Source organism: Arachis stenosperma, chromosome 10, assembly GCF_014773155.1.
Source record: "Arachis stenosperma cultivar V10309 chromosome 10, arast.V10309.gnm1.PFL2, whole genome shotgun sequence".
Taxonomy (NCBI): Eukaryota; Viridiplantae; Streptophyta; class Magnoliopsida; order Fabales; family Fabaceae; genus Arachis; species Arachis stenosperma.
The window spans coordinates 62880199-62892609 of record NC_080386.1 but is presented as its reverse complement, the minus strand read 5'-3'; the positions used below and the strand labels follow the sequence as shown (position 1 = coordinate 62892609).

General features: G+C 38.8%; 1 long non-coding RNA gene across 1 annotated transcript; it reads left to right on the top strand.

The window, feature by feature from the left end:
• Nucleotides 1-629: 629 nt before the first annotated feature.
• On the top strand, nt 630-2192 carry LOC130955215 (uncharacterized). Its single transcript, XR_009076661.1, has 3 exons — nt 630-665; nt 1380-1435; nt 2169-2192. It is a non-coding gene; the product is annotated as an uncharacterized LOC130955215 (long non-coding RNA).
• The last annotated feature ends 10219 nt before the right edge of the window (nt 2193-12411 follow it).

Below are 12411 nucleotides of genomic sequence, written 5' to 3'. Positions count from 1 at the left end.
TGGTTTTAGCCAGGTGGGTGGAACTTCAGCAATCTGTAAATGTGCTCTTTACCAGTAACACTTCTGGTGAGAATTTATGCTGTTTTATTTTGTTTTGGTTTCTTTTTTTAGTTGTAGCATGCAGGCCTGGGTGTAGTTGGGTAATATATTTTATAAATATCTTTATGTGATAAAATGTCTGTTGAGCACTCTCTTCTTTTTCTCGTGAATATTTAAGAGAGGACAAAGAACAATATATGCACAATATATGGTAATACCCAACTAGTAGATATAATGCAAATGAATTTGCAGAAGTTCCAACTTATGATTTGGTACACAAAATGAGAAATTTTCTATAAGCTGTTATCACAATGCATACCTAGAAATGTTGAAGTAAAACATATATTAATTGTGTCTGTTTCCTGTTTTGAAATCCACAGTTTGCCATTGAAAATCTTTCCACAAAACAAGCAGAAGTGGAGGTTGAGGTTCGAGGTCCTCCAGTTTCAAAATTGTTTGATCATGAAGGAAATCCAACAAAGGTTTTACTCTGTCTGAGTAGTTTTATAATCATGAATTGCAGTCAACTACTTCTGCCTTAATTTTTTTTATTTCATGTCAGGCCATTGAAGGATTTTCCCGTAGATATTCTGTTCCACTGGACTTGGTATACCGAAAGGTTGATGGTGAGTATCTGAAGACAAAGCAGTTGTGTTGTAGGTTTGATTGTATTTCTTTTGGTCCTGTTCAGTATATTATTTTGTGTTTTTGTTGTACTCAGTACATTGTTATGAGTTGTAAGTAGTTCAGATTGATGCTTTATATTGTTTGTAGCTCCTCAAGGACTGCTCCCCCCCCTTTTCCTTTTTTCTTTTCCATTTTTGTAGTGGTCCAATATGATTTTTTTTCTTCAAAAGAATACAAAAACAAATACATGTTAGATATATAACCATTCATGGGTCTCTCCCTAGCTTAAACTTTTGGGATAAGTGGTTACATGATATAGTATCATAGCTTTTGTGACCAATGGTCTCAAGTTTGATTCTTGTTGCCCCCATTCTTCCAAAAAACAGGATAGAATTTCAGCATAAGGCAAAAAATAGACTTATGGTAATTCACGCTTTAAGCCTAAAAAGGCTGCATATGAGGATGCTGTTAGATATATAACTATTCATGTGCTTTTACTTAATAGTCTAAGTTTTTGTGATAAGTGGTTTCGTGACGATACATTTGCATAGCCACTAGTTCATAATGCAGAAAAATTAATTGGCTTGATGCATCATCATTTGCTGCTTTTATGGAAAGGAAACTTTATGCTATTAGATTATGCTTTCTCTCCCAATTTAAATTTCCAGTCAGTTTTCCTGTTAATATGCTACTTTTGCTTCTTGACATTGCAGGAAAAACAGAATATGTTTATGCTCGTGTGAAGGAGCTTTCAAGATATTCTTTAGAGGTTTTTCTATTCATTATCCTTAAAAAATCTTGCCGTCTATGTTTGTTTAATATTTTTTTTCCGAGGATGCAAGTTCCATGGTTAATATAATATATCAAATATTTATGTGGCTTTTTCCTTAAACCTACAGGTAGCTTTGATTCTAGACCACATATATAATTCCATATAGTAACATATATTTAACAAAATAATTTTAAAATGATTTAGAGTCAACTGAACTTTTCAAACAAATTGAAGCAAAATGCCCAAGAAATTCAACCCTTAAGATCTGGACCACAGAGCCAGGACACAACATAAAATACCAAAAAATGTGTTTCTTCATTTCCATAAGGAAATGCATCAAAACAAAGGAAGAACAAGTGTCATACAATTTCTGAGTAAGCACTAGACATTACACAAATGTGAGGGGAAATAATCTTGTGTAGTTTATTAGAGAACTCGTCTTTATTGTTAAGTGTTAATACAATTGTGTACTGCAGTTTAAATAAAAGACTTGATGTTAGGGGGAGCATTAGATTTGTATAAGGTTTATAAAGAAGTATCCTTATTCATAGAATGAGCAAGGACTGAAAAACTCAAAAAAGGAAAATTTCAGGCTAATTCCCTTGAGATATACACAAGGATATGTTCAGACCAATGGCTCATGTATTCATCTATGATTTATTTGTGTTTATTACTTTATTACCCTTTGTAAGAAAGTGTCATTGCTGATTATTAATTATACTCTTGTTAGGTTCTGTCTGAAGATTTGCCTGCTACTGTTTCTAAAATATCATTTCCAAAGACGATGAAATGGAATTCCCAGGTATGTGGGATTTGAGGCAGATAAAGAACCAGAAATCTCCCAAATACGATCTTCCGTTGAACAAGATATTTAAAGAACAAGATTTTTTTCTCTTCTATCAGAAGGTTAATAATTTTTATTAGAAGATACTTATGTAGGATACAATATTTTGGTTTTTTATAGTTTATTAGTAGTAAATTCTAAGTGGTGTAATGTATATTTTGATATGGGTATGTTTAATTTAGTGTGAGATGTATGAATACTCATTTATGATCATCCCAATATTTTTAGTTCATTATAAATATATTTTGTTAAAGGATAATTTTTATTATTTAAAGAATATTGTATGGTATTATTATGTATTTATTTTTATTTTATAATTTTTGACTAATTTAATTTTAAAAAAATAGGATTATATAATCATACTACTAAATATTAGGTTTTAGAAAAAAAAATTATTAGAATATATATATATATATATATATATATATATATATATATATATATATATATATATATATATATAGAAAATAAAAAAAACAATGAGGGACCTAAGGCTACACTTATATGCAGTAGCTATAGTATACAAAACAAAAAAAATAGGGATCTAAGGCTACGCTTATAAAAAGTAGCTATGGTATACAATGTGGCTACGCTTTACAAGTGATGTAGTAGCGTTGAAAAGCGTAGCCTATTCTGGAAAAATGAAAGCTGAAAAGCGTAGCCTTTGATCCTGGATAGCATCACTTGAAAAGCGTAGCCTATTCCCAAACGCCAAAAGCGTAGCCCTTGGTGCAGAAAAGCGTAGCATTTGAGAATAGGCAACGGCCGAATAGGAATCACCTCAAAAAGCGTAGCCGTAGCCCAAAAAGCGTAGCCGTAGCCTAAGGCATCATTTTTTTTCACTTTTGACTACACTTTTTAAGTGTACTTGAATGGGTGTTTTTCTTGTAGTGTGGTTTGGTGCTGGCTAGTTTTGAGAGTGCATCAGCTCGGGCATTCTGTTCTCGGGGTTTGTGACGGATCTCATATTCTCTGAGTTGTCCGAGCTATTCCCTGGTTTTGTCCAAGTACTTTTTCATGGTGGGATCTTTGGCTTGGTAGCTTCCTGCTATTTGTGAAGTGACTATTTGTGAGTCGCTGAAGATGATAAGCTTTTGAGCTCCAACCTCCCTAGCCAGCTTCAAACCAGCTAGTAGTGCCTCATATTCCACTTGGTTGTTTGAGGCAGGAAATCCAAATTTGAGGTAGGGTTCGATTTGGGTTCCTTGGTAGCTTTCAATTATCACACCCGCACCACTTCCCGTTTTATTTGAGGAACCGTCCACGTAGAGATTTCATTATGTGGGGATTTCTGGTGTGTCTGTAAATTCTGCAGTGAAGTTGGCCAGGTATTGTGATTTGATGGCGGTCTGAGCTTCGTATTGAAGATTGAATTCGGACAACTCGACTGCCCATTGCAAGATTCTGCCCACCAGGTCTGTTTTTTGTAAGATCCCTTTTATAGGCTGATTGGTCTGAACCCTAATGGTGTGTGCCTGGAAGTATGGATGAAGTCGTTGAGATGTTAGTTTGAGAGCGTAGGCAAACTTTTCTATTTTTTGATAGTTTATCTCGGATCCTTGTAATGCTTTACTGATGAAGTATACGGGTTGCTGCCCGCTGTCGTCTTCTTGGACTAGTGCTGAGGCTATTGCCCTACTTGCTACTGCGAGGTACAATATGAGCGATTCTCCTTCCTGTGGCCGAGTTAGGATAGGTGGCTGTCCCAGGAATCTTTTGAAATCTTGGAAGGCTTGCTCGCACTCTATTGTCCATTCAAACTTCTTTCCCTTCCTTAGAGTGGCGTAGAAGGGGAGAGATCTTATTGCCGATCCGGCTAGAAATCTGGACAAAGCTGCCAACCTCCCGTTGAGTTGTTGTACCTCTTTGACACAAGTCAGACTCTTCATGTCGAGTATGGCCCAACATTTATCCGGGTTTGCCTTGATTCCTCTCTGTGTGAGCATAAAACCCAAGAATTTGCCAGCTTCTACTACGAAGGTACATTTTGCGGGATTGAGTCGCATGCCATGCCGCCTTATAGTGTCGAACACTTGGGTCAGGTTGGACAATAGCATCTCTTTCTTTTGTGTCTTTATTAGCATGTCGTCTACGTAGACTTCCATGATTTTTCCGATGTGATCCAAAAAGACCTTATTCATTAATCTATGATAAGTAGCTCTCGCATTTTTAAGACCGAAAGGCATGACGATGTAGCAGTAGTTTGCTTTTGGGGTTAAGAAGGAAGTATTTTCTTGGTCGGGTGGATACATTGGGATTTAATTGTATCCCAAATATGCGTCCATAAACGAGAGGTATTTATATCCGGAGGAGGCATCGACCAGTGCGTCGATACTTGGGAGTGGATAAGGATCTTTTGGGCAAGCTTTGTTGAGATCTGTGTAGTCGGTGCATATTCGCCACTTCCCGTTTGATTTTTTCACTAAGATGACGTTAGCTAGCCATAGTGGGTGTTCCGAGGGTTACTTGAAACTATAGGTCGATCTCAGATGAGATCTTCTATATTGGTCGGAGCTGTTGTGTCCGACTTGTTGGACTTGGTGATGGTGCTGTCTTTCATCCCCGGAGGGTGGGGGGTACCTGCAAGGGACTCCGATGCTTAAGTTAGCAAGGGTATTAAGCAGGTATTTAGTAGAATCAGAGTATGAGTTATACCTGGGTGCTCCAATGTATTTATAATGGTGTAGAGTGACCTTCTTAGATAAGATAAGGTAGTTATCTTATTGACGTGGCAGAAATTGGCGGGTTAAGAAATTATTAATAGAAATGCGTTGCAAATACAGTCCTTAACCAACCGAAAATCTGCTTATCAATTTAGAAGGGTTGTCACAAAATATTAGAGAATTTAATTAATTTTAAATAAAAACCTTGACTGGGAGTAGATTAGTTGGAAACCCTATTCTTGTTGAAGTACTCTTAAGATTAATTGATAATTGAAGGTTGCACTGTTTAGTTATCCCTTACTAGGTAAGAGAGAGTCAAACAAGTTGGAATGTTGTTTCTATTCACAAGTCCCAATCCGCTCATTGAAAAGGATTTGTGTCAGTGACTAGAGGGCATTCCAACAATGAGCCCAATTACAATCTTTCCTTTAAGTACCCCAACTAAAGGGTTCCATTCAATCAACTCCCCATCATGTAAGGGAACTACTCGCTCATTGTGAATGTAGAACTCATAACATAGGAAAAGGAATTAAAAAGAGACATGATAAATAATAATGAAAATGATTAATTAAAAATAAAAATAGTCTATTGGTGCACGAAATTGCAATCACACTTTTGCAATCCGCACAACTAACCAGCAAGTGCACTAGGTCGTCCAAGTAATATCTTACGTGAGTAAGGGTCGAATCCCACGGAGATTGTTGGCTTGAAGCAAGCTATGGTTATCTTATTAATCTTAGTCAGGATGCCAATAAGGTTATTTGGATTTAATTGTAAAAAGTGAAAGTGTTTGGAATAAGTAATTGTTACTCAATAATGGAGAATATGTTGGAGTTTTGGAGATGCTTTGTCCTCTGAATTCGTGTAACATAATGCTTCCTCACTTTCAAAAGTGCAAAGTTCCTTCCATGGCAAGCTGTATGTAGGGTGTCACCGTTGTCAATGGCTACTTCCCATCCTCTCAGTGAAAATGGTCCAAATGCTCTGTCACAGCACGACTAATCATCTGTTGGTTCTCGATCATGTCGGAATAAGATCCATTGATCCTTTTGCGTCTGTCACTATGCCCAAAAATCGCGAGTTTGAAGCTCATCACAGCCATTCAATCCTTGAATCTTACTCGGAATACCACAGACAACGTTTAGACTTTCTGGATTCTCATGAATGCCGCCATCAATCCTAGCTTATACCACGAAGATTCTGATTAAGAAATCTAAGAGATACTCATTCAATCTGATCTAGAACGGAGGTGGTTGTCAAGCACACGTTCATGGATTGAGGAAGGTGATGAGTGTCACAGATTATCACCTTCTTCATAGTGAAGCGCGAATGAACATCTTAGATAGGAACAAGCATGTTTGAATGGAAAATAGAAATAATTGTATTAATTCATCGAGACGCTGCAGAGCTCCTCACCCCCAACAATGGGGTTTAGAGACTCATGCTACCAAAAGGTACAAATTTTAGATCTAAAAATGTCATGAGATACAAAATAAGTCTCTAAAAGTTGTTTAAATACTAAACTAGTAACCTAAGTTTACAGAAAATGAGTAAACTAAGATAATTGGTGCAGAAATCCACTTCTGTGGCTCACTTGGTGTGTGCTGGGGCTGAGACTTAAGCTTCTCACGTGCCTGTGTTGTTTCTGGAGTTGAACGCCAGGTTGTAACCTGTTTCTGGGCTTGAACTCCAACTTGTAAACTGTTTATGGCGTTGAACGCCAGATTGCAACATGGAACTGCCGTTGAACGCCAGCTTACATCGTCTATCTTCGCGCAAAGTATGGACTAATATATATGTCTGGAAACCCTGGATGTCTACTGTCTAACCCAATTGAGAGCGCGCCAATTGGACTCTTGTAGCTCCAAAAAATCCATTCCGAGTGCAGGGAGGTCAGAATCCAACAACATCAGCAGTCCTTTTTCAGCCTAAATCAGATTTTTGCTCAGCTCCCTCAATTTCAGCCAAAAAATACCTGAAATCACAGAAAAACACACAAACTCATAGTAAAATCCAGAAATATGATTTTTGCTTAAAAACAAATAAAATTCTATTAAAAACTAATTAAAACATGCTAAAATCTACATGAAATTACCCCCAAAAAGCGTATAAAATATCCGCTCATCACAACACCAAACTTAAACTGTTGCTTGTCCCCAAGCAACTAGATAAATAAAATAGGATAAAAAGAAATTAAGAAGCAATAATATCTCAGAGTTTTAAGTGAAGCCCAGATTCTAATTTAGATGAGCGGGGCTAGTAGCTTTTTGTTTTTGAACAGTTTTGGCATCTCACTTTATCCTTTGAAATTCAGAATGATTAGCATCTATAGGAACTCAGAATTCGGATAGTATTATTGATTCTCTTAGTGTAGTATGTTGATTCTTGAACACAGCTACTTTATGAGTCTTGGCCGTGGCCCTAAGCACTTTGTTTTCCAGTATTACCACCGGATACATAAATGCCACAGACACATAATTGGGTGAACCTTTTCAGATTGTGATTTAGGTTTGCTAAAGTCTCCAATTAGAGGTGTCCAGAGTTCTTAAGCACACTCTTTTACCTTGGTTCACGACTTTAACCACTCAGTCTCAAGCTTTTCACTTGGACCTGCATGCCACAAGCACATGGATAGGGACAGCTTGATTTAGCCGCTTAGGCCTAGATTTATTTCCTTGGGCCATCCTATCCATTGATGCTCAAAGCCTTGGATCCTTTTCACCCTTGCCTTTTGGTTTAAAGGGCTATTGGCTTTTTCTACCTCTTTTGCTTTTTTTTCCACTGCTTTTTCTTGCTTCAAGAATCAAATTCATAATTTTTCAGATCAGCAATAATATTTCTCGTGTTCCTCATTCTTTCAAGAGCCAATAATTTTAACATTCATAAAATTCAAGATAAAAAATATGCACTGTTCAAGCATTCACTCAGAAGAAAAAAAGTATTGCCACCACATATAATTAATTATAATTTTTCTTATTAAGAACTCGAAAGATATAAATTACCTCTTTATTCTAAAATTCTATTATTTTATTCATGTTTGATGATGATGAGAGAAATAAATTATAACTTAATTGAAAATAAAATTAAAATAGATATACTAATTACCACTACTCCTATATAACTTCTAAGGTAAATTCTTATAGTAACAACTATCACAGAGTTAAAGCTAAGATTAGAACTCAACAACATGTATTTTGGGAAGTGGATGTTCCTCTAGTCTGTGGGGTTCTTGGTCCTCCAAGAATTAATTTCTGATGCTTCAGTTCTCTCAAGTCACGCCCTTGCTCCTCTTGTTCCCTAAGCAATTTGCAAAGCATGCTATTTTGATTAGTCTGTTCTTCCTTTATTTAGTCCATAGCTTCTTGCAACTTGGAAACAGATGCCTCAAGATGCTCCCAAATTCAAATTGAGGGATTTTTGGGAGGAATTCCTGTGCTCTCCTCTTGATGGGGTCATCCTGCAACTGTTGTTTTTCCATTGATATTTTAGTGATTGGCCGCTCAACTAAGATATACTTGGTTATTCCCATCCTCACTCCAACATCTTTGCAGAGCATAGAAATTAAGCTTGGATAAGCAAATTTGGCATCTTTGGAGTTCTTGTTTGCTATTTTGTAAAGTTCACTCGAGATTAGTGATAAACCCATATTTTGTGATATATTTTGGGCTTAGTTTGAGTGATTTATTCAATCCTTCACCCACTTATTCATATTAATTGTATAGTTTTACTTTCCCTTCCTTATTATGTGATGTATGTGAAAAACATGTTTTCTATGCTTTAAAATTACTTATTTTAATTACCTTTATTTCCATTCGATGCCATGATTAGTGTGTTGAGTAGTTTCAGATCTTCTAAGGCAGGAATGACTTAAAGGATGGAAAAGGAAACATACAAAAATGGAAGGAAAGCATAAAACGGAGTTTGTGAAGAAACTGGCAGCGACGCGATCGCATGGACGACGCGACCGCATGCCAAGCGCGAAGAAGCAGCGACGCGGCCGCATGACTGACGCGACCGCGCGCCTAAAGAAGAACACCTATTACGCGGCCGCATGACTGACGCGACCGCACGACAAGGAAAACTCCAATTGTCGCGACCGCGTGACCCACGCGGACGCGTGACAGAGGCCACAGACCAGAAATTGCAGAAAATGCTCATAGCGGATTCTGAAGCCCTTTTTGGCCCAAATCCAAGTCCAGCAGGCATAGACCAGAGGTTATGAAGTGTGGGAATGCATCCATTCAGGGAATCTCAAATTTTTAGTGACTTTCCATGATTTAGGTTTAGTTGGGAGAGAGGTTCTCTCCTCTCTCTTTAGGATTAGGATTTAGGACTTCTCTTAGTTTTAGGAGTGACTCTCGATCCCAGGTTCATTGTTCTTTTACTTTAAATTTATCTCTTATTCCACATTCATGATAATTTTCTTATTTAATGTTATTTGAGGTATTTCTGTTTAATATTGCCTTCTTTTATTCATGCCATTTATTATTCCCAATCTGAAGACATTTTCATTCCAGTAGAATTAATTTACTTCTCCCATTTTGGTATTGGTTAAGAAATCAGTAACTCAGGAGTTATCTTAGCTCAACATAATTGATAACTGTTATCTTTGCTAATTGAACTGAACTTCAATAATCCCAACCTTTTCTTAGGAAATAAATAGGATTCAAAAGTCAAACTAATTAGTCCCTTGACTTTCCTTTGCTTTAGCAAAGGTTAACTAAGTGGAATTAAGATTCAACTTTAATTATTATTGATAAGAATAACTAAGTCTGGACTTCCAATTTCTCATACCTTGCCAAAGGATTTGCCTTAGTATTTATTTATTTTAATTGCCATTTAAATTATTTGCCATATTCATTCCTCATTCTAAAACCCCCAATTTACAAACTCATAACCAATAATAAGAACATACCTCCCTGCAATTCCTTGAGAAGACGACCCGAGGTTTAAATACTCGGTTATCAATTTTAAAGGGGTTTGTTACTTGTGACAACCAAAACATTTGTACGAAGGGATTTCTGTTGGTTTAGAATCTATATCTACAACGCGACTATTTTTATAAAATTCTTTACTAGCAAAAATCCTAACGTCAAAATGGCACCGTTGCCGGGGAATTGCAACCGTGTGCCTTATTATTGGTTATTGTAAATATTTTTCAAAAAAAATATTTTTCTTTTACTTGTTTATTTATTTCTCCTTTTCCCCCTTATTTCTGATAACTACTATGAATTCTCACCCCTCTCGCTTTGAGTTTGGTTCTAACTTTGTTGAAGGAAATAGAAACCACAGCAGGAATATGCATCAAGGTCAGACCAATCAAGGATGGATAGAGCCAAGAGGATCTAATCAACCCTTTAGGAAACAACACCCTCTAAGATATCATGGACAATGACCATTCTACAATGCATACCCAGCTGAAAGATATGGTGGACAACCTTGTAACTACCAACAAGCCCCACCCTGTGCTCAGAGACCATCCTCTCGACATAACTTCGAACCACCACACTCACAAGCTTCTTTTCACCATTCACTACCACATGATCCTTATCCACCCCAACGCCAATCCAATTACTCCCAAGAACCACCACTCCCTTATGCACCATGTCCATATCCACCAAACCAAGAATCACAGGTTCGCTTCGAGGAATCAGGAAACCAGTTCAATGCAACCCTTCATCAACTGGAGCAAGCAATAAATCAATTATCTTCTAGATGTTCAGACACTCAACAGACTCCCATGGCTTCATGTGGAGAATCTAATGAAGAATGCAGCACGAAGAAGACACTAGAGATTCCAGTGGACAGCATAGAGCATAACTTCGTACTGGAACAAGTAGAGGGCGCTGTCATGGTAGAAGAAGAAGAGTTGGTTGAAGATTTAGGAGATGTCGAACCGCCACCTAAATCCAGAGTTGTGGAGAATTCCGTCAAGGATGTTACAATTAACGCTAAAAAGGATGTTGCACAGCCTCCAATGCAGATATCTTATGAAGAACTGGACAGAGTAACTCAAGACGCATGTTTCCTTGATGATGATAGTCACCAGTCGAGTCCTCTTAGTGATGAACTTGCACCCACAAGTGAATTCTTTGAGACAGAAGAATCTTCCCCAAGTGAATACGAAGATGATGCAGAGGTTCAATTTTCTCAACCTCCTAATTATGACTCGAGTGATGAGGAAGATATGGAAGACTTTGACTAGGACATGGCTGGAATGGAAAAGGTTTGCAAGGAAGTGGAGGAATTCACTGAAGACCACAAGGGAGTAAAACTTACAGAATCACTGGAACCACCTATCCCGAGGCCACTACCACCCAATACAAGCTTTAAGTGGGTACAATCCTTAAGTCTTAGCTTTATTTTTCCACTTGAATATGGTTTGCCCGAAACAGATGGCCAGCTTAGAGCTCTCTGCGGCTTTAAGAGACTTTAACCAAAAGTGCTAGGTGGGAGACAACCCACCATGGTATGATCGTCCCTTTTTCATTTTTTTATTTAGTCTTATTCGTCTTCAAGTTTTATTTTATTTTATTATATTAAACCTGGAGTTTTGCATATCATTCATATTAATCATTGCATTCTGCATATTGCATATTTGCATACCTGCATAAAAAAAAGGGCGTGGGACACGACCGCATCACTCATCGATCGCGTCAGTTGCGATAAAACACCTCCCACGCGTCCGCGTCAATCACGCGGTCGCGTGACCTGGAAATCGGAGTAAAGATCCAACGCCCATAAAGTTGGGCTGGAATCGTGTGGCCATTGTGCGTTTCGCACAAAATGAACCACGCGGTCGCGTCCCTGACGCGATCGCGTCACATTCACAAACATTAATCCCACGTGACAGCGTGAGCGACGCGATCACGTCACATGGATAGCACACCACCCCAAAGGAGACAGAGAGTTGCGCTGACACGACGCTGGAATCGTGCGTTTAGCACAATTTCCAGCCACGCGATCGCATGCCTCAGGCGACTGCGTCATTCCCTCTTTTCCCCATTCTATGCGATCGCGCAACCCACGCGATCGCGTCAACCACTACTACACCCCAGCCACGTGACCGCGTGCTCCACGCAATCGCATGAATTCAAATTTATAACCCCCCGAGCCACGCGAACCCTATTCGTCGCGCCCCCACACCCATCTTCTTCATCTCTTCTCTCCACAGCGACTACACCCAACCACCACCCAGCCCCTACCACCGACCTTCGTCACCACCGCCGACCACCCAGAAGCCACCACCACGCCACCCCCTCCTCCTTCCCCCTCTTTCTTCTTCTCCTCTTCTCCCTCCACCACCGCTGCCCCCTCCGCGATCGCCGCCCACCGCGCCGCCACAACAGCCGCGCCACCTCCAACCACCACCACCCTCAACCCCCCGTCCCAAGCCTTTCCCCCCATCCTACATTACCTTACCAAACCCCCCTGCCCCGAACAGCAGCCACAACAGCCACGCCACC